Source organism: Narcine bancroftii, chromosome 6 (genome assembly GCF_036971445.1).
Source record: "Narcine bancroftii isolate sNarBan1 chromosome 6, sNarBan1.hap1, whole genome shotgun sequence".
NCBI lineage: Eukaryota > Metazoa > Chordata > Chondrichthyes > Torpediniformes > Narcinidae > Narcine > Narcine bancroftii.
Window position 1 is genome coordinate 6429691 of NC_091474.1, and position 16715 is coordinate 6446405.

The 16715-nt window shown below is 39.5% G+C and overlaps 1 protein-coding gene across 15 annotated transcripts in view; it reads right to left on the reverse strand.

Annotated features, from left to right (window-relative positions):
* Positions 1 to 16715, reverse strand: part of LOC138735642 (extracellular sulfatase Sulf-2-like) — a 379836-nt gene that overhangs the window by 135471 nt on the left and 227650 nt on the right. For 7 of the 15 annotated variants that reach the window (XM_069883744.1, XM_069883741.1, XM_069883756.1 and 4 more), the window contains 2 exons: positions 9724 to 9811; positions 5660 to 5723 (listed from right to left, as the gene is read on the reverse strand). The exons of 5 other annotated variants lie outside the window; for them this stretch is intronic. The gene's annotated coding sequence lies outside the window, so the exon portion shown is untranslated. The remainder of the gene's footprint in view (positions 1 to 5659; positions 5724 to 9723; positions 9812 to 16715) is intronic. 3 more of the 15 variants (XM_069883743.1, XM_069883751.1, XM_069883747.1) reach the window with 2 other exon arrangements.

Here is a 16715-nt window from a genome sequence, read left to right on the forward strand (position 1 = left end):
GGAAGTCAGGGCAGATGTGTGGGAAATTAAGGACTTGCAGCGAAGGGCAGAGTTGATGGTATTTGAAGGGAAGCTACCTTATTTTTGAAGGAGGACATCTCAGATGACCTCACATGGAAAACCTTGAACTGGGTGCAGAAGCAATGGAGACAGAGGAATTGCAAGAATAAAATCCTTACAGGTGGCAGGGTTTGAAGAGGTGTAGTTGAGGTAACTGTGGAGTTGGTAGGTTTGTTTAAAAAAAATGTCTGTCAAAAGTGTCTCTCAAAATGGAGTCAGGGAGATTGAGAAAGAGTAAGTAGAGTGTTGCTGGAGATGGGCCAAGTGAATTTGAGGTCAGGGTTAAAGTTAACAGCAGAGTGGATAAAGCTGCCGAGCTCATCATGGGTGCATTAGAAAACATCATTCTGTGGGAGCCACCAATATTTTATTTCTACCTCTGAACTGTCCATTTATACATTTTGTATAATTCTTCAGTTGCATCATCAAACTAGACTTTCCTAATTAATGTAACCTCTAAATACGGGTAATTGATGTTGATTTTCTGTGAATATTTTAATTCTCCTGTGGGTTAACGGGAGTTGATAAGGACTCTTTCGTATCACTTCCAGCCATCCTATTTATCACCTGCTGCTGCCATTGCTGAACTTTTTTTTCAGCTTCTTGCTCTTTCATTCTCCCACCTGCATCCACCTCTTGTCTATTAGCTTGTGTCCTCCCTCCTTGGACCTTTATATTCAGGCTGGAGGAACTCAGCCAGTCTTGCAGTGTCCATAGGAGGAAACTGACGTTTCAGGCCTGAGTCCTTCAAGGTATAAGCAAAAAAAAACAGGTAGGCGTCTGAATAAAAACTGGGGAGAGAAAGGGGGAAGAATGGGAGGGGTTGGAGTCCAGGCCAACAGACAAAAGGTGTTAATTAGATATGATAAGAGGAAAGATGAGAATTGATTTTGGCTCAGTGAAAGGAAAGAGGAAAAGAGAAAGGGGATAAGGGGTGGGGGGTGGTAGAGAAGGGAGGTTTTAATAGAAACCAGAGAAGTTGATGTTCATGCCATCCTGTTGGAGGGGGCCCAGTAGGAAGATGAGGTGTTGTTTCTCCAATTTGCAGGTGGTCTCAATCTGGCAGTGCACAAGACCATGGACAGACGTGTTAGCAAGGGAATGGGATAGGGAATTCCATGATTTACTCTTTTTATTCAGGCATCTGCCTCTTTTTCAGCACTCGGGAAGAAGGGCTCAGGCCCAAAACGCTGGTTGCCTTTTTCTTTCTGTGGATGCCACGTGACCTGCTGCATTCCTCCAACACTTTCGTGTACTGCACTAGACCCCAACATCTGGACATTTTCCTGTTTACTTCGACCCATGACATGTGGTGACCAATCTGTGTGATCCACTGGTCTGTACGCTAGCTTGTTGAAAAGAAATCGCACTTTGGTATCTTAGGCGTGAATCTGAGCACTTACACAATTACTCTCCTGCATGCTATTAAATGATACACAGTTTGATAAGTGTGTGTAACCTCTTCACACTAGATAAGGAGAAAGCAGTTGAAATTACTTATTCATTGATTTTAACCAAAATGAATTACAGCAATACATGATTTTCTGGACCCAAATCTTGCTTCTTTAAAACTAAGATAACTTCTGTAGACAAAGAAATTTTATCAAACCTTCAAACTGAAGATATAAAAGCAAGGCCCCCCCAAAAAAGCCAACTCCCGATCACAACCATTACGAGGGAATCAAAGATGAAAGTCATCTCCAAATTAGAGCTACAAAATCAGAGCTGAACTGTCATTTGATCTGGGTTAGAGCTAAAACTTCTACAAAATTGATGAATTGCAGCAAGTACATATGCATGCTTTTTATTTGCGGGAAATACGACTCAAAATAAAATGGCAAGGTATAAAAGGCAAAAAAACAAAATCAGTCATCCCTTTATCCATAAGTTGAACATTGATTTCGTCTTCCAAAGGAGCAACAAGCTGATCGTGGGAAATTCTAACAAATACGTTTCATAAATATCACGCAAAGCAAGTATTGATGAAATTGGGCTTGGTAATTGGCACGGATAATACCACACCCTTAAAATAAATTCAGTGGGAGCAAAATTACTTTCAGAAATGAACATGAAATAAACAATTCAAGGGAAACTCCAGAAAAACACCATCAAAAAGTACACCTAGCAACCAAATATGCTTTGTTGTTTAACATTAAGTGCTATACTTTCTCTATGAAGGTGAATGGGTCATGCCAGAGGGATTATCTATGACTTCTTTAAAGTCTGGGAAAATGTCAGCATGGGTCCAAACAAAACACCATTTAGTTTGGATGGCTGCCAGCATTTTTCCATACCTTGATGAAGGGCTCAACCCTGAAACATTGATGATGTATCTTTTATCTTTGCTATATAAAGGACACTGTTTTACTTGCTGAGTTTCTCCAGCGTTGTGTTTTTACTTCAACCACTGTGTCTGCAGACTGTGGTGTTATAAGACTGAAACGTCGACTGCCCATTGCTTCCCATGGATGTTGCAAGACCTGCTGAATTTCTCCAGCTCTTTTGTGCCTGGCTATGCTACCAGAAGGAACTATATAAAAAATTGTTACTTTTACAAGATTAAAATAATTATTCCTTCAGTGATACATCCTACATTATTACTCTACATTTTCAATTAATTTTTAGCTATTAAAAAACTGACATGGTGTCTCTACATAACAGAGTCACCACAGTGAGATATTCACACAATAAACTGGCTTTGAAATTGTAGCCAGCCTGCATGAGTATTCTGCAGGAGTCTGACGCAGATGTATGCAAAGACACAACTGACAAAATTCTTTGGCCCATTGCATTGGGAAGGTGATAGTTAAGGAGATGCCTAGCATAGAGACCAGGGTTAGGGCATGGGGGGGTGTGGGGGTTGGAGAGATGAAAATTTGCCAGTCGTTTGGCTAGGAGGCAGGAGTAATCAGAACAAAGTAAAAGTCCCACCGGGAGCAGGAATGATTCATTTCTTTCAACAATATCAAAACAGAACTTAACTGATTAGTTGAAGCCCGTTTCAGCAAGAGATGCCAACAGCACTGGCACTCGCAGGGTTTGTCCGTGTGGTACAATTTTGTGCTGGAGGTTTCAACCCAGATGCTGTGTGCCATTTCACAGCATGGCACTTGCTCTTGGTCTCCATGTCTTTGTATGCCACATTTCTGGATTATGCTACTGATCCAGTAAAGATCCAATTAATTAGTGATTGAAATTTTTAAACATTCTGTTGTGTGGTACAACAATAATGCACTCTATGATAAAACCTTGACTGTAAATTTTGTAACTGTGAAATTAGATCTGTAATCTAATTGTGATATGTTGAAGCTGAAGTTTATTTATTATCCGATTGTACAAGTACAACCGGCACAACAGTGTTCTTGGACCCTCAGTACAAAACACTACAAACACATAACCAGAAATAACACATGTACACAGTACCAGACAGACAAACTATGTGAAACAGGGCTCAAAGAACTTGGCCATTTCTTCAAAAGAAAATGAAAATGGAAATATGAATTAATAAGCCCTGTGTTCAAATACAAGCTTCTCATCTTTAGAAGAGTAGGACTGGCAACTCCCCCAGCTCAACCACATTTGATTCCAGTGCTGCAGAAGTGGTAAAACATAAAGGCCTTGTTAGCAGGCCCAGACAGTGAATGAGTAAAATGAGCAAATTAAAAGTAAATAAAAACATTAATATTTCCTTTAGTCCGCTTGATTGTTTTCAATTATATTTTGATGATCTGTGTGTATGGACCTCTACCATTAGGTTTTCTGTTGTATCACTTTTGCCTACACTAAAGTTAAACAAAATGAAGATTAAAATCCACTTGTATGTTCTATTGACACAGCTTTCAATGCCAGCTGTATTTGTCTTTGGCAAACTTAAATACATGGCCTTTTGTCCCATCGTCTACACCCGGACTGACCAGTGATAACTCATGGCGAAGATTGATGGGTAGGCTCTGTTATTTTAGAAGGCGTGAGAGTCCTCACCTCTGATCTCTCTGAGTGTGGTTTATAAAGGGAATGAGTTAGGAAGAGGATCAGATGAAGGTTGAAGAGGTGGAAAAGATTAGGCAAATGATGGCGTGGAGGAGTGTTTTTTCAGACAGATGAATGGAGCGGGGGAAGTGACTGAGGAAACTAGCAGTGATTTGGAAAAGTTAGGAAATGGAAACCAGTAGTTAGAGATAATTAGTAACCACGTAAATTTAAAGCAAGCAAACATCTGGAAGAAATTCAGGACCTCAGAGATTGGCAATAGACCAACTGGTCTTTTAACTATTGCTGAAGCAGGTATTAACCGTCCATTTCAGACATGCTTCATTGCTCTTGCGCACCTTTTGAGTGCAATACTCATCCTGCCAACTACAGAACCTGCCCACTGACTCTTTTTCTCCGCTACTTATTTTCCTAAATTCATCAAATTTTTGGCTTCAATTCTACAAGTTGACACTTGGGTAACAAAGAATTTCTTCTTAGGGAATTCCTGAAAAGTCTTCGAAAAGAACATATAATTATAATTATTGACTTTTCACTACTTTAAACAGAAAATGTAATTATATATGGCAGACATTCAAAAGTGTTAAGGAGAAACAAGGTTACATTAGTACAATCATCCGCTATGAGCTTCAGAGGGCAAATGGAGACCAGCATCTAATGTGACTGTGTCAGTGGTGTTGCGTCGAGATAAAGGTGTCAAGTGGACAGACAAACAGGAAGTGGTATTGCTCAACTTTGGCAGAGTCATCCCCAACACATACAAACATAAGGCTCTTTCAGGTGGCCAGAATACCCTGATGTAAAGTCACATATTCTACCTGAATGCGGTTGTCGGGAGGCCACCTGAAAGAGCCTGATGTGTCTCGGAGGAGTACTCACCAACCTCCTCTAGGAGGTATAATCTGAGCAGTCCCCCTGAGGCCACATGAAAGTACGTCAGGGCAGGGACAGCTACAAAGATGACAGGCCCTGAAGTCCCGTGCTGGCTGCCCCAGTCCCGACGTCCCGCACCGGCCACCCCTGCCCTGACATCCCAAAGGGACAGAAGTCAGACTGTGCTCCAAGGCGCCTCCCGTGCAGCTGTCCCTTTCAGGTGGACAGCGCAGCGCTTTGCAAAGCACTGCGTCCACTTCTGCAGGCGCATTCTTGGCGGAGAATGCACCTGAAAGCGACTATAGATGAACATACTCGAAAAGTGAAAGTGAGAAAAAAATCTCAAGGAAATAACTGAATTCCACGTTTTAGAAATAAAACTATATCTAAAAAATACACTAACATAGATGCAATCCTTCACTTAAAAGTAATCTAATAGGTGTTAATAATTCATTCAACCTTTATTGAAAGGATTTACTAAATTTATAATAATAGTTCCACAATGAATAAAAACTTTTTGGAGAAGGCTCAGGATTATCGTTGGAATCTAAGGATTCTTTGCTTTATCAATACTTTACATAACTTAATTTCAAAATCATGGCTCAGCTCAAATCACAAAGAAACTCAGCTAGTCTGTAAAGCAAGGTACTATGGAAACAAGAGGAGTTTTGCTGAAAATTATTGGTGCGGTGCCATTAGTTAGCCGACTGCCTAAAATTGAAATATATATACTTACCTACAAGTCAGTTTCAATGTTGATTAATTCTGTTCAGATGGTTCCATGAATATTTCACAAAGTGCTGTGAAAGTAAAACATGCCAGGGATAAAATGAGGATTAAGGATCACCACTGTGGTGGAGATTAGAGAATAGCAACTAGTGTCATGTGGATTTAAACACTAGAACCATATTGAAAGGTTAACATTTAAAGGGGTTAAAATATGATATGAATATGCTTATGTTAATATTCCAAAACATTAAAAGACAATATATTAAACAGACTTTGAGAACTATTTTTTCCACAACACAAACTTAATTTGTTAAAAACAATCAATACTTTTGGAAACATTACACAAGTAATTGCAGCAAACTATATATTAAAACAGGAAAAAAAAAGTCACTACATTGAAATGTACTCCATTTTAATCATTTTAATGATTAAGTTCTCTTGGGTAGTAATTGCCCTACGCCTTGCTGCATTTCTTTCAGACCACAAGACATTAATTAGCTGTGCAGAACCTTCAGAGATCATGACAAATTACCAAACTTGAGGCTCTTTGCATTGCCTGTGGGATCCCTGTTTCTGTTTAATCTGCACTGAAATCTCACTGAGCTAAAAATCTTAATTCAATGACAAGCGACTACATATTTTCATGCCAATGCGATGTGTAAGGATAGCATGTCTTTGTTCACTCTTTGGAGAATTGTGGAAAAGTGATTGAGCTATTAGTTGTATCACTGCAAGTGAATTAGCAGAGATTTTTTTTTAAGTTGTATTTAACTTCAGGCAAATTACAACCTACAATGTATATTGATCACTGGTTCATCAAAGGAAAAAAAAATGGTTTTCTTTAATTACAAAATGTGTCGAATCCATCTCTGAGATATTGGGTATGAGAGTATTTTCATCTATTGATTTGAAATAAAAACATTCACTACAGCTCTTTATCATCAGTTACTTTACAGCATCTTTCAAACAATAAGCGACAACATTCAAACCAAGGAATATCCATTCTGTCTCCAGGCCTAGTAACAAAAATCTGAACCATATGGGTTTTGGGGAAAAAAAAACTATTTTCTTAGCCTTAGCTTGTTGTTCAAGAAAATAATTTTGATATGGTATTCTGGCTAATATTTCCTGTAAGGTTTTCTAATCTTCTGCAATTATGAGATTCTTTTCTTTCTTTGGCTTGGCTTCGCGGACGAAGATTTATGGAGGGGGTAAAAAGTCCACGTCAGCTGCAGGCTCGTTTGTGGCTGACAAGTCCGATGCGGGACAGGCAGACACGATTGCAGCGGTTGCAAGGGAAAATTGGTTGGTTGGGGTTGGGTGTTGGGTTTTTCCTCCTTTGCCTTTTGTCAGTGAGGTGGGCTCTGCGGTCTTCTTCAAAGGAGGTTGCTGCCCGCCAAACTGTGAGGCGCCAAGATGCACGGTTTGAGGCGTTATCAGCCCACTGGCGGTGGTCAATGTGGCAGGCACCAAGAGATTTCTTTAGGCAGTCCTTGTACCTTTTCTTTGGTGCACCTCTGTCACGGTGGCCAGTGGAGAGCTCGCCATATAATACGATCTTGGGAAGGCGATGGTCCTCCATTCTGGAGACGTGACCCATCCAGCGCAGCTGGATCTTCATAAGCGTGGACTCGATGCTGTCGACCTCTGCCATCTCGAGTACTTCGACGTTAGGGGTGTAAGCGCTTACACCCCTATGAGATTATAGTCCCGGCCAATCAGAGCATTAGATTATATGAGGGATGTGGAACTTAGTCTTACAATAGCAAAGAATACCATTCAGATACAAGTACCAATATTGGTGGCCATTGAATAGAAGACAGATATCCCTGAAATCTTGCCTCACTGCTCGATCACAGTCACCTTTGCGTTTTGCAAAAAATCAAGTTGTTCTGTTCAGTTCAGGCCACACATTTGGCCACTGACTCGGTGATGGCGATGTTCAGCATTCCTCAACAATTACCAGGTAGCACTTCAGAACCGGTTTTCTTAATGAGCCCTGTCAGCAGAAAGTCTTGTCCAAGCATGGCTCGATAATTTTCCAACATTAACAAAACAAAACATGGGCAGTGAATTCTCCTTTTTCCAGTAGGTGCACGACATCCAGGACTGCTTCACACTTAATTATGTCATTAAAAGGTGGGCCAAGATCAAAACTGAGCTACAGCACATTTACTATTATGCGTGCAGAGTACCAGTTCCTTTCGTTTCCCACGCTCCATTGCATATATTCCCTTCCTGAGGTAGGGAGAGCAGAACTAACCATAATATTTTATGTGTAATCTATGTTTTCAGCTCAATACAAATGAAAATATCTGGCAATGAAATTCTTTTTCAATTAAGGCCGACATAGCATAGCAAACAAAGTAAAATATCTCAGTAGCCATGTCAAAATCACTTCAGTTCAATACTTCTATTGTAATGTGTGGTCTCCTTTGACTTCTTGCATCATTTACTATTGTGCAACACCTTGTTCCATTTGTATTGCTGGTTATTTGTGCTGAGTTTGGTTCTACAAATAATATGCTGACATCGAATAACGTAAAACCCATTTCCATTAAATGATGGCTCAATGGTAGTGGCAGTAATAATAACAATTTCAGATTGCAATCTTTCCTGGCCCTCTCCTTCCCGATTTTTCTGTAATGCTATTATTAGAAAGAATCAATAGCTGCTTCACTTCTGATCACAATCCTCCTCTCAGTAAGTAGAAATGTAGAACCAACAATTAGATAATCTAATTTATGGGTTTGGCAGCATCCATAAGTATGTCAATAATAGCAATGTGTACACAGTTTACATGTCCTAGCCCAAGGAAATAACGGTGGGAGCTCCAGAAAGATTCTTGTGAGATCTTTATTATTCATTGACTTTTCTTTTCTGGAAGGGCATTGTGGCACATCCTGCTGCAACTCTGCTTCTTTTTATCTGTTTTAATTAGTTTTTGATTTTGTTTTTTTACTGTTTTACTCCTCCTGTTCAGTTCCAGTTGTATTATAATCTTGAGCTGAAAACGTGACTGGGTAAAGGGTAGATGCTGTGAGGGGCATAGACAAAGTCAAAAAACCACAGATCACAGGTTTGAGGTGAGAATTAAGAATTAATGTGAATCTGGGGTAAACAAAAAAAAAAATCACCCTGAGAATTATTGCAATTAGGAATGTACTGGCAGAGAGAAGAGATTTCAGATTTCTTGTCAGAGTACATACAACCCTGAGATTCCTTTTTCCTGCTGGAACAGCAGAATAGGAGGCCTGTACTCTTACAACAGTTAATAAGTATCCAGATGAGTACTGGAATTTGCCATGGCTTAGAAAATTGTGGATCAAGAGTTGGCCAACAGGATTTGGATAGATGAGTATTTGATGACACACATGACAGAGGACCTGTTTTCATCCCTTAGGACCATGACTTATAATATAAATATCATATAAAGAAACGAATTTCAGTAAGAAACAATACCATTTCATAGCTTATTCGTGAAGACAATTTTTACTGAAAACCAAAAGATATCACAAGCTTCTTAACACATACAAATATCCACCCAATAATATTCACTTTTGGAAATATTATGTTGAAGTGCTTTAAAATCCATGAAAAAGGCCAATATAAGTCCTTGAATAGCAAACCATCACACACACATATCTTTGTCCATCAAGGGTTACTATATTAGCTTATGTCTTAGATGAGAGCAACAAAGGGAGACATATCCCTTTGGAATAATAAATAATTCACCAGCTTCAAAAACTTCACAGGTGAATAAATAATCAGCTTTTTGTATTTTTTGTAGCTTTTTGTAATGATGCATTTGTTTGTTTTATCTATCAATAATTATGCTCATTTATGTCTATAATGCTGTTAGTTTTCAAATAATATAATCATTTGCTCAAACACTGTTTCAATTTAGGAGTGTAATCCGATTATTCTTTGGAACATGAAGATTTATTTCAAAGTAGGTTTCATATTATGAACAATAAATGTAAACAAATATCCCATTTCTAGTCCAGATCGAGAGCACAAAAGCATAAATTATGACAGATAAGCCGAATCCTATTGGAATAACTGTATTACCTGGAAATTTTCTTCAGTCCAATGGAAGCAGACTGCTTTGGAAAGAATCTGCTGATTGCCGAATATAGCACCCACTCCTTTAGTTTACCTTTAATTGCAAAAGGGAGGTCTATTAGGATACTGAGGAGTTAGAGAAATATTGCAAGCTTCAATTGTGGCACAGGGTCCCATGACACCCATCACTTTGCAGGGATCACACATTAAATAACCAATGTGGTATTCAATGTTGCCGTCATCAGGGAATCTTGATGCTAACTATGCAGGGAGAAGCCCAGGAGCAAGAGGAAAAATGGAAGCAATCCAGGCATCTTGTTTCAGTCAGAGATATTAATGAAGTTACATGAATACGATCTTATTTACCATAACCCTTATTTATCATTCATCTGCATTTTGCATCAAATCTTTGTGTCACAAGCCAAGCCAAAATGAATCTTCCAGACTAATCACCTTTCAGTCAGTGTTTATACCCGCCCTCATTTTTTCTCATTGTGTGCTTGGCAGGTCTGGATGCAAACTGAACCATGTCCACTCTGGGAGATGAGATGGTATAATGTTGCTGATAGGTTGGTTGAAAGACAAAGCAAAGTCACTGATGACCTGGCCGGGGTGTCATCCGGAGAGAAGGCAGCGGAGTTGTGCTCCATGGAAGCTAATGCCAGTTTTCCTGCTGTGAAAATCTGCACATTGTTTGTTTTCAACTCAGGAAACCAAACCAGTGATAGCTGCAGTCTTGAATCTCAGAAATCCAACATTCCTCTGCAGCTCAGAGGCATTGATTAGCTGCAGTTGATTTGCATTGGAAAAACATTCAACAGCCATTGGACAGTGAATTATTAGTGGTTCCACTGAGACTGCTGGCTAATGCTTCCATGCTGGAAGGAGATTCCCAAACCAATTTGATGCTGGACACCTCCATCCTCATGGACAGCTTGACTGTATTCCTGGTGCATGAAGATAGTTTGTTATATATATCTGTCAATGTTCACTGAAGATTGCACCACTGATGTCTTCATCCAACACTCAGGAATACAACTTTTTTGGTTATAGATAGAAGATAACGAAAGGCAGGTTGAGAGTTATACTGGTGAAGAATATTTGGCAAAGGGGTACAGTTATCTTTGCACCCAACAGTGGAAACTGCAAACATTGGAATCTGAAGCCAAACAATCTGCTGGACGAATTCAGCGGGTCAAGTGGCAACAGTTGGCTGGTGTTTTGAGCCAAAACTCTTCATCAGGACTAAGGAACAGGTACGGGAGCAGTATGAAGAGGACAAAGTGGATGGTGGAAGGGGTGAGGGCACTGGTACTGCTTGACCTGCTGAGGCCCACCAGCAGATCGTTTTTGGGTCAGTTATCTTTGCAGATTTCTGCTCCACTAATGGTCTTGATACATTTCAATCCCAATTAAAAGCAGGAAATGCATTAGCAGCCAAGCCAGTAATTATAGTTCATAAAGCGTAAGGGACCCCTTAGCTAGACTCTGCACATTGAACCTAAGAATCTCTATATCAGATCAGATACTATTTTTTCCACGTAATAAAATAGAAATGTGATATTTCATGAAATTGCTTTTAGTCTGCCATAAGGCGGACAAAGATTCACCGTTAGCGTTGCCCCACGCCCCTTATGGCCAGAGAAAGTGGAGCAAAAGAGAGGTCCCTCAGTCACTGTGTGTCCGTGAATTTGCCGCCAGTGTCCCCGCAACTTCTGTACCCGTACAGTTCAGTTCAAACCATCGGCAATATCTCTCCTGCCCGACAGCCACTCCTGTCCTGCCCAGTGCTAGATTCATATGTCTAATCCAAGGAAAATGGTTTGAATTGATATTCCCCCAGTGTTTTCAAGATTATCCGTTTTTGTCAGATTTCTAGAATTTGTGGATTTCATTTTACTGTCACCTATCATTTCTTATTTTGTCAGGTTATTCTTTTCTCTCTTTTAAGCCATATGCAGTTACGTGTCAAAATCAGGATGAACAGTCCAGGATGAACACACCAGGATGAACACACCAGGATGAACACACCAGAATGAACACACCAGGATGAACACACCAGGATGAACACACCAGGATGAACACACCAGGATGAACACACCAGGATGAACAGTCCAGGATGAACACATCAGATGAACACACCAGGATGAACAGTCCAGGATGAACACACCAGGATGAACAGTCCAGGATGAACACACCAGGATGAACACACCAGGATGAACACATCAGGATGAACACACCAGGATGAACACACCAGGATGAACAGTCCAGGATGAACACACCAGGATGAACACACCAGGATGAACACACCAGGATGAACACACCAGGATGAACACACCAGGATGAACACACCAGGATGAACACACCAGGATTTGATAGTGAGTGGATAACTTCTTCTCTCTTTCTAAGAATGATCTCATATCTATTCTGGACTGCTCCTTGTACATCCATCAAATAACACAATAAATATTAAAAGCATAAACTTCAATCAAGGCTCACCCTACCCAACAATGCCACCTTAAATAAAAACACAATGCTGGAAAAAAATCAGCAGGTCAAACCATGATTGAAGTAAAAACACAAGACTGAAGAAACTCAGCCGGTTAAACAGTGAACTTTATACAGCAAAGATAAAGATATTGTTTGGCCAGCTGAATTTCTTCAGCATTGTCTTTTTACTTCAATCACGGTGTCTGCAGATTTTTGAGTTTACTCCTGCCACTTGAATGAGCATATTTAGCTGCAATGCACAGGATTAGTATTCAGTGGTTCTTTCCCACTCACATACCACTTTAAATAATCCCTATGCCATCGGTGCTCTGTGATTCGTAAGGGATTGCTTAAGGTGGGAGGTGAGTGGAAAGGGAAGGTTGAGAATCACTACTGTAGATTCAATCGTTATTGAAATATTATGTTTGAGAAAAATTGTCATTGGCCCATTTCCTTTGGAGTTATGAGACCGTGCACATAAAGAGTCAATGAGGTACAATTAAAACAGTGGTTTTCCAATTTTTTCTTTCCACCCACATCCCACCTTAAGCAACCCCTTACTAATCACAGAGCACCGATGGCATAGGGATTACTTAAAGTGGGATGTGGGTGGAAAGAAATAGGTTGAGAACCACTGGTATAGATCAATCCTGTGTATTGCCACATAGCTCAAGGATGAGCGAGTTATTTTCTTTTACACATAGATTCATGAGAGGCAAACCCAGTATTAGTTCTTCATCTAACCATTTACGGAGCGGAAACAGGCCACGTTGGCCTTTCGAGTCCGCACACTATTGGTTCTTGGAAAGGATTCAAAACCAAAGTAAAAAATTAAGCTGTTGCTAATGGCATTACTGTTCTTGGCAATCAGCGGCAGGAAATTATAACATTTAGACTTTGAAAATGTTGGGAAACTTGACCCTGAACAAATTTTAATTCTGTGATCCAATTGTTTAATTGAGCACATGAGCAAAACCAACTGGCAACCACACCTCATTAAGGAAACTGAGCTCTTGGACATTTTTTTTTCGATTGGGTCAGAGTATCTACTTTACTCTCCGATGAGCCAAAAGCAAGTCTGCTGCAAAATTTATTGCAATAATTTAAGCTGATATTTTAGGGAAAAGTTGCTTTTCAAAATTCAACTGATGCTCCACTCAATCAGATAAGGTAGCAAGTAACTCATGTACAAGGACACAAAGAATCACAGCCTGAATCCCAGAAAAACTGATTATGAATTATGATAGGCCACATATGGTGATGTATACAGGTAATAGAACAGAAAAGGTCTTGTTGTATAGGTAAAGTAGTTTAATATGAAAGTTATTTTTAATTTGCAAGTTGACCAGCAACCATTATGAACAGCCACATTTTCAGCTTAAGTTGGGTTGCACACTTGGTACCTCAAGGAAAAACTGTGATTTGGCCAAAACCTCTGGTTAGCTTCAAAATGAATTTCCACTTTATTTCCCATTTGTTACTTCCCACTGAATATTAAGGTTCATAACTAATGCTAAATGGACCTTATCAAGGGCTAAATTAGACCTTATCATGACTAATTAATGAGAAGAGATTGGATCAGATAGGCTGATATTCAGTGGAGTTCAGAAGAATGAGAGAGGACTTCAGTGAAATTGCTTAAATTCCAACAGGAGTAGGCATTGGAAGCATGTTCCTGCTGGCTGAGAAGAGAACCAGGGATTTCAGAGTCAGATTTGTCAAGGATTTGCAATCCTGGAATGCTATTCTTGCTCTTCACCTTGTTTGTTAAACATAACAATTACAGCACGGAAACAAGCCATTAGGCCCTTCTAGTCTGCACCGAACCAAACACCCCTTTTTAGTCCCACCTCCCTGCACAATGCCCATAACCCTCCATCTTCTTCTCATCCATAGACCTGTCCAACCTTTTCTTAAATAATACAATTGACTCCGCCGCCACTATTTCTCCCGGAAGATCATTCCACACGGCTACCACTCTCTGAGTAAAGAGATAGCACAAATTTTTCAAGAAGGGCTCAATGGGCACTTTTACGCAAAACAAACAAACAAAAAATTGAGCTAGCTCTAAAAAGGCAAATCAACAGAATAAAGATGATGTGTTCTTTATCCAGGGCAAGCAGTAGAGAAATGTAAATTAACCAATGGGCTTTGGAGATTCAGAATTCACCCTTTAGATAACCAGCTGATTAGCAATTGATATCAAATTGTTGTCATTCTCTAATATCCAAATAGCTGTCCAATAAATAAGTTTCCCTAGGCACGTGATCCAACCTCCACCTTGTCCTTAAATTGATTTACCTGAAATCCTGTCTGACAGAACCATTTCTGGTATCATTACAGCCATTCACATTGTCTCACTTGTATTCACTGGATGTATCGCTAACAATGATCGTTGCTCCAAGCATGTTTTGCTTTGAATTTGAATAATAAATTTGCTTTGTATTCATTCTCAATGATACTCCCAATCTAGCTGTAGGACCATCCCAGTCTATTTTCATTGTTTTTTTTAAAATCCTCCAGGCTCTGAATATTCTCTAAACCACACAACATTCTAACAAGCTTCTTAATACATCAGAAAACCTACAGTTCTTCATATTTTTTTTCTTTCCATTATTGTCTCAGTGTCGATCATTGAGAATGAATACAAAGCAAATTTATTATTCAAATTCAAAGCAAAACATGCCTGGAGCAACGATCACTGTTAGCGATACATCCAGTGAATACAAGTGAGACAATGTGAATGGCTGTAATGATACCAGAAATGGTTCTGTCAGGCAGCATTTCAGGTAAGGATATACAGTAAAACCTCGTTAGAACTCGGTAGTTGGGGGTCCAAGATTTTATACCATGTTACAGCCGAGTCGCGGAACAGATGCAGGAAGCAGGAAAACAGAATACTGTGACTCAAACCCTATAATAAGACCTTTAAACTCCACATATGACTCATTTACAAGATGTGTATATTAATGAGCCCATTTTTGAGTATTCCCCTGTTAGCCTGGCATCCTAAAAATCAATGTTTGGGGTCCACAGACACCCACGCTATAAGCGATTCCACGGATTAACGAATCGCATTCTAACGAGATTTCACTGTATTTTGGATCTTCTTCAGGTTAAGCATTTGAAGCATTGACTCCATCTTCTCTTTCCGATACTGCAATGGTAGATGAGTCAAGGGCTTCCAATGAAGGTTAAATCCTGGGATTTCAGCACATGATCAAGTTGTACCTCATACAGTTTACAGTCAGGAGGTACATCATAAAGAGAGTGAACCATGATTCATAAAGTTAGGAATGTGTTCCAGTTGGGGAACATAATTTTAGACCAGTTGGGTGTGGATTGTTAAGTATCTTTTTTTTGTCAGTAAGGATGGTTTATTACCTATGAGGTCACTGAGTTCATTAAGACCAATGTTTACCCTGCAGACATCAGGAAGGTGAACATGGGCTCCAATGGATGGACATATTGCTCTAGTTCAAATTCTGCCACAAGGTGGACAGAGGAAATGGTGTATGAATATTCTCAAAGCCTCCTTGAAAAGGTACGACATCCACATCAATGTGAGAATTCCAAACTATGACTAATCAAGGAGAATGAACATTCAGCAACACTGAGAATCAATGTGGTGGGAGCACACGATTTCCTTCCACCTGCTCTGCCAAGGTCTTCTTCCTTATCTGTCAGAGAGACAAATATATTGGCAAAGGAGATTGCATATCAAAGTGGGCAAACCTTGTTAAAATTGTATAAGGCACTGATGAGACATTTTGAATACTTGTTACACTTCGATGAGAGATTATTCTATTGGAAATAATTTAAAGCTTCAGCAGGTTGATTGCCGGGTGAGGGGATACCTTGTAAGGAAATCTTGTGCAATTTGAGCCTGTTATAGAATTTAGGAAAGTAAGAGGTGATTTTATTCAAATATACAAGACTCTGAGTGGGTTTGTCGTGACAGCTTCTGCAAGGATCCTTGCGTGAACGTTTCTGATTAAGTGTGATACTCTAAGAGGTCATTTAAAGTGGAGAAGTATTTCTTCATTCAAGATGGTGATCCTTTGCCACAGGAAAATATCATTAAATACATTCAAGGCCAAGATGGATAGATTTTTGGTCTTTAGGGGAAAATCAAAGAATAAGGACAATAGGCCGGAAAATTGAACTTAGGCCCAGATCTGATCTGATGAACAGTGGAACCACATGGACTTCCTATTTCTTACGTTCTCTTCCAAACCATGGAGCAGGAACATTTTTGGTTAGGTTGATGACTGATTTTGCCCCTGAAGTGCCAATTTTTATTGGTCATAAAGAAGTCAGGGTTGGAATTTCACAATGAATGTGTTTATTATTAATGGGATGCATGTGCCTGCACTGCTATTCTACTCCATAATTGACTCTGTAGAATCTCATTTCTATTTTTATTCTTAAGAAATTTATAAAATTGTATTTATTTTTCTTACTTGCTATTTATTTTCCTGCTGCTTTTATTTCTTGCCGTACATGAA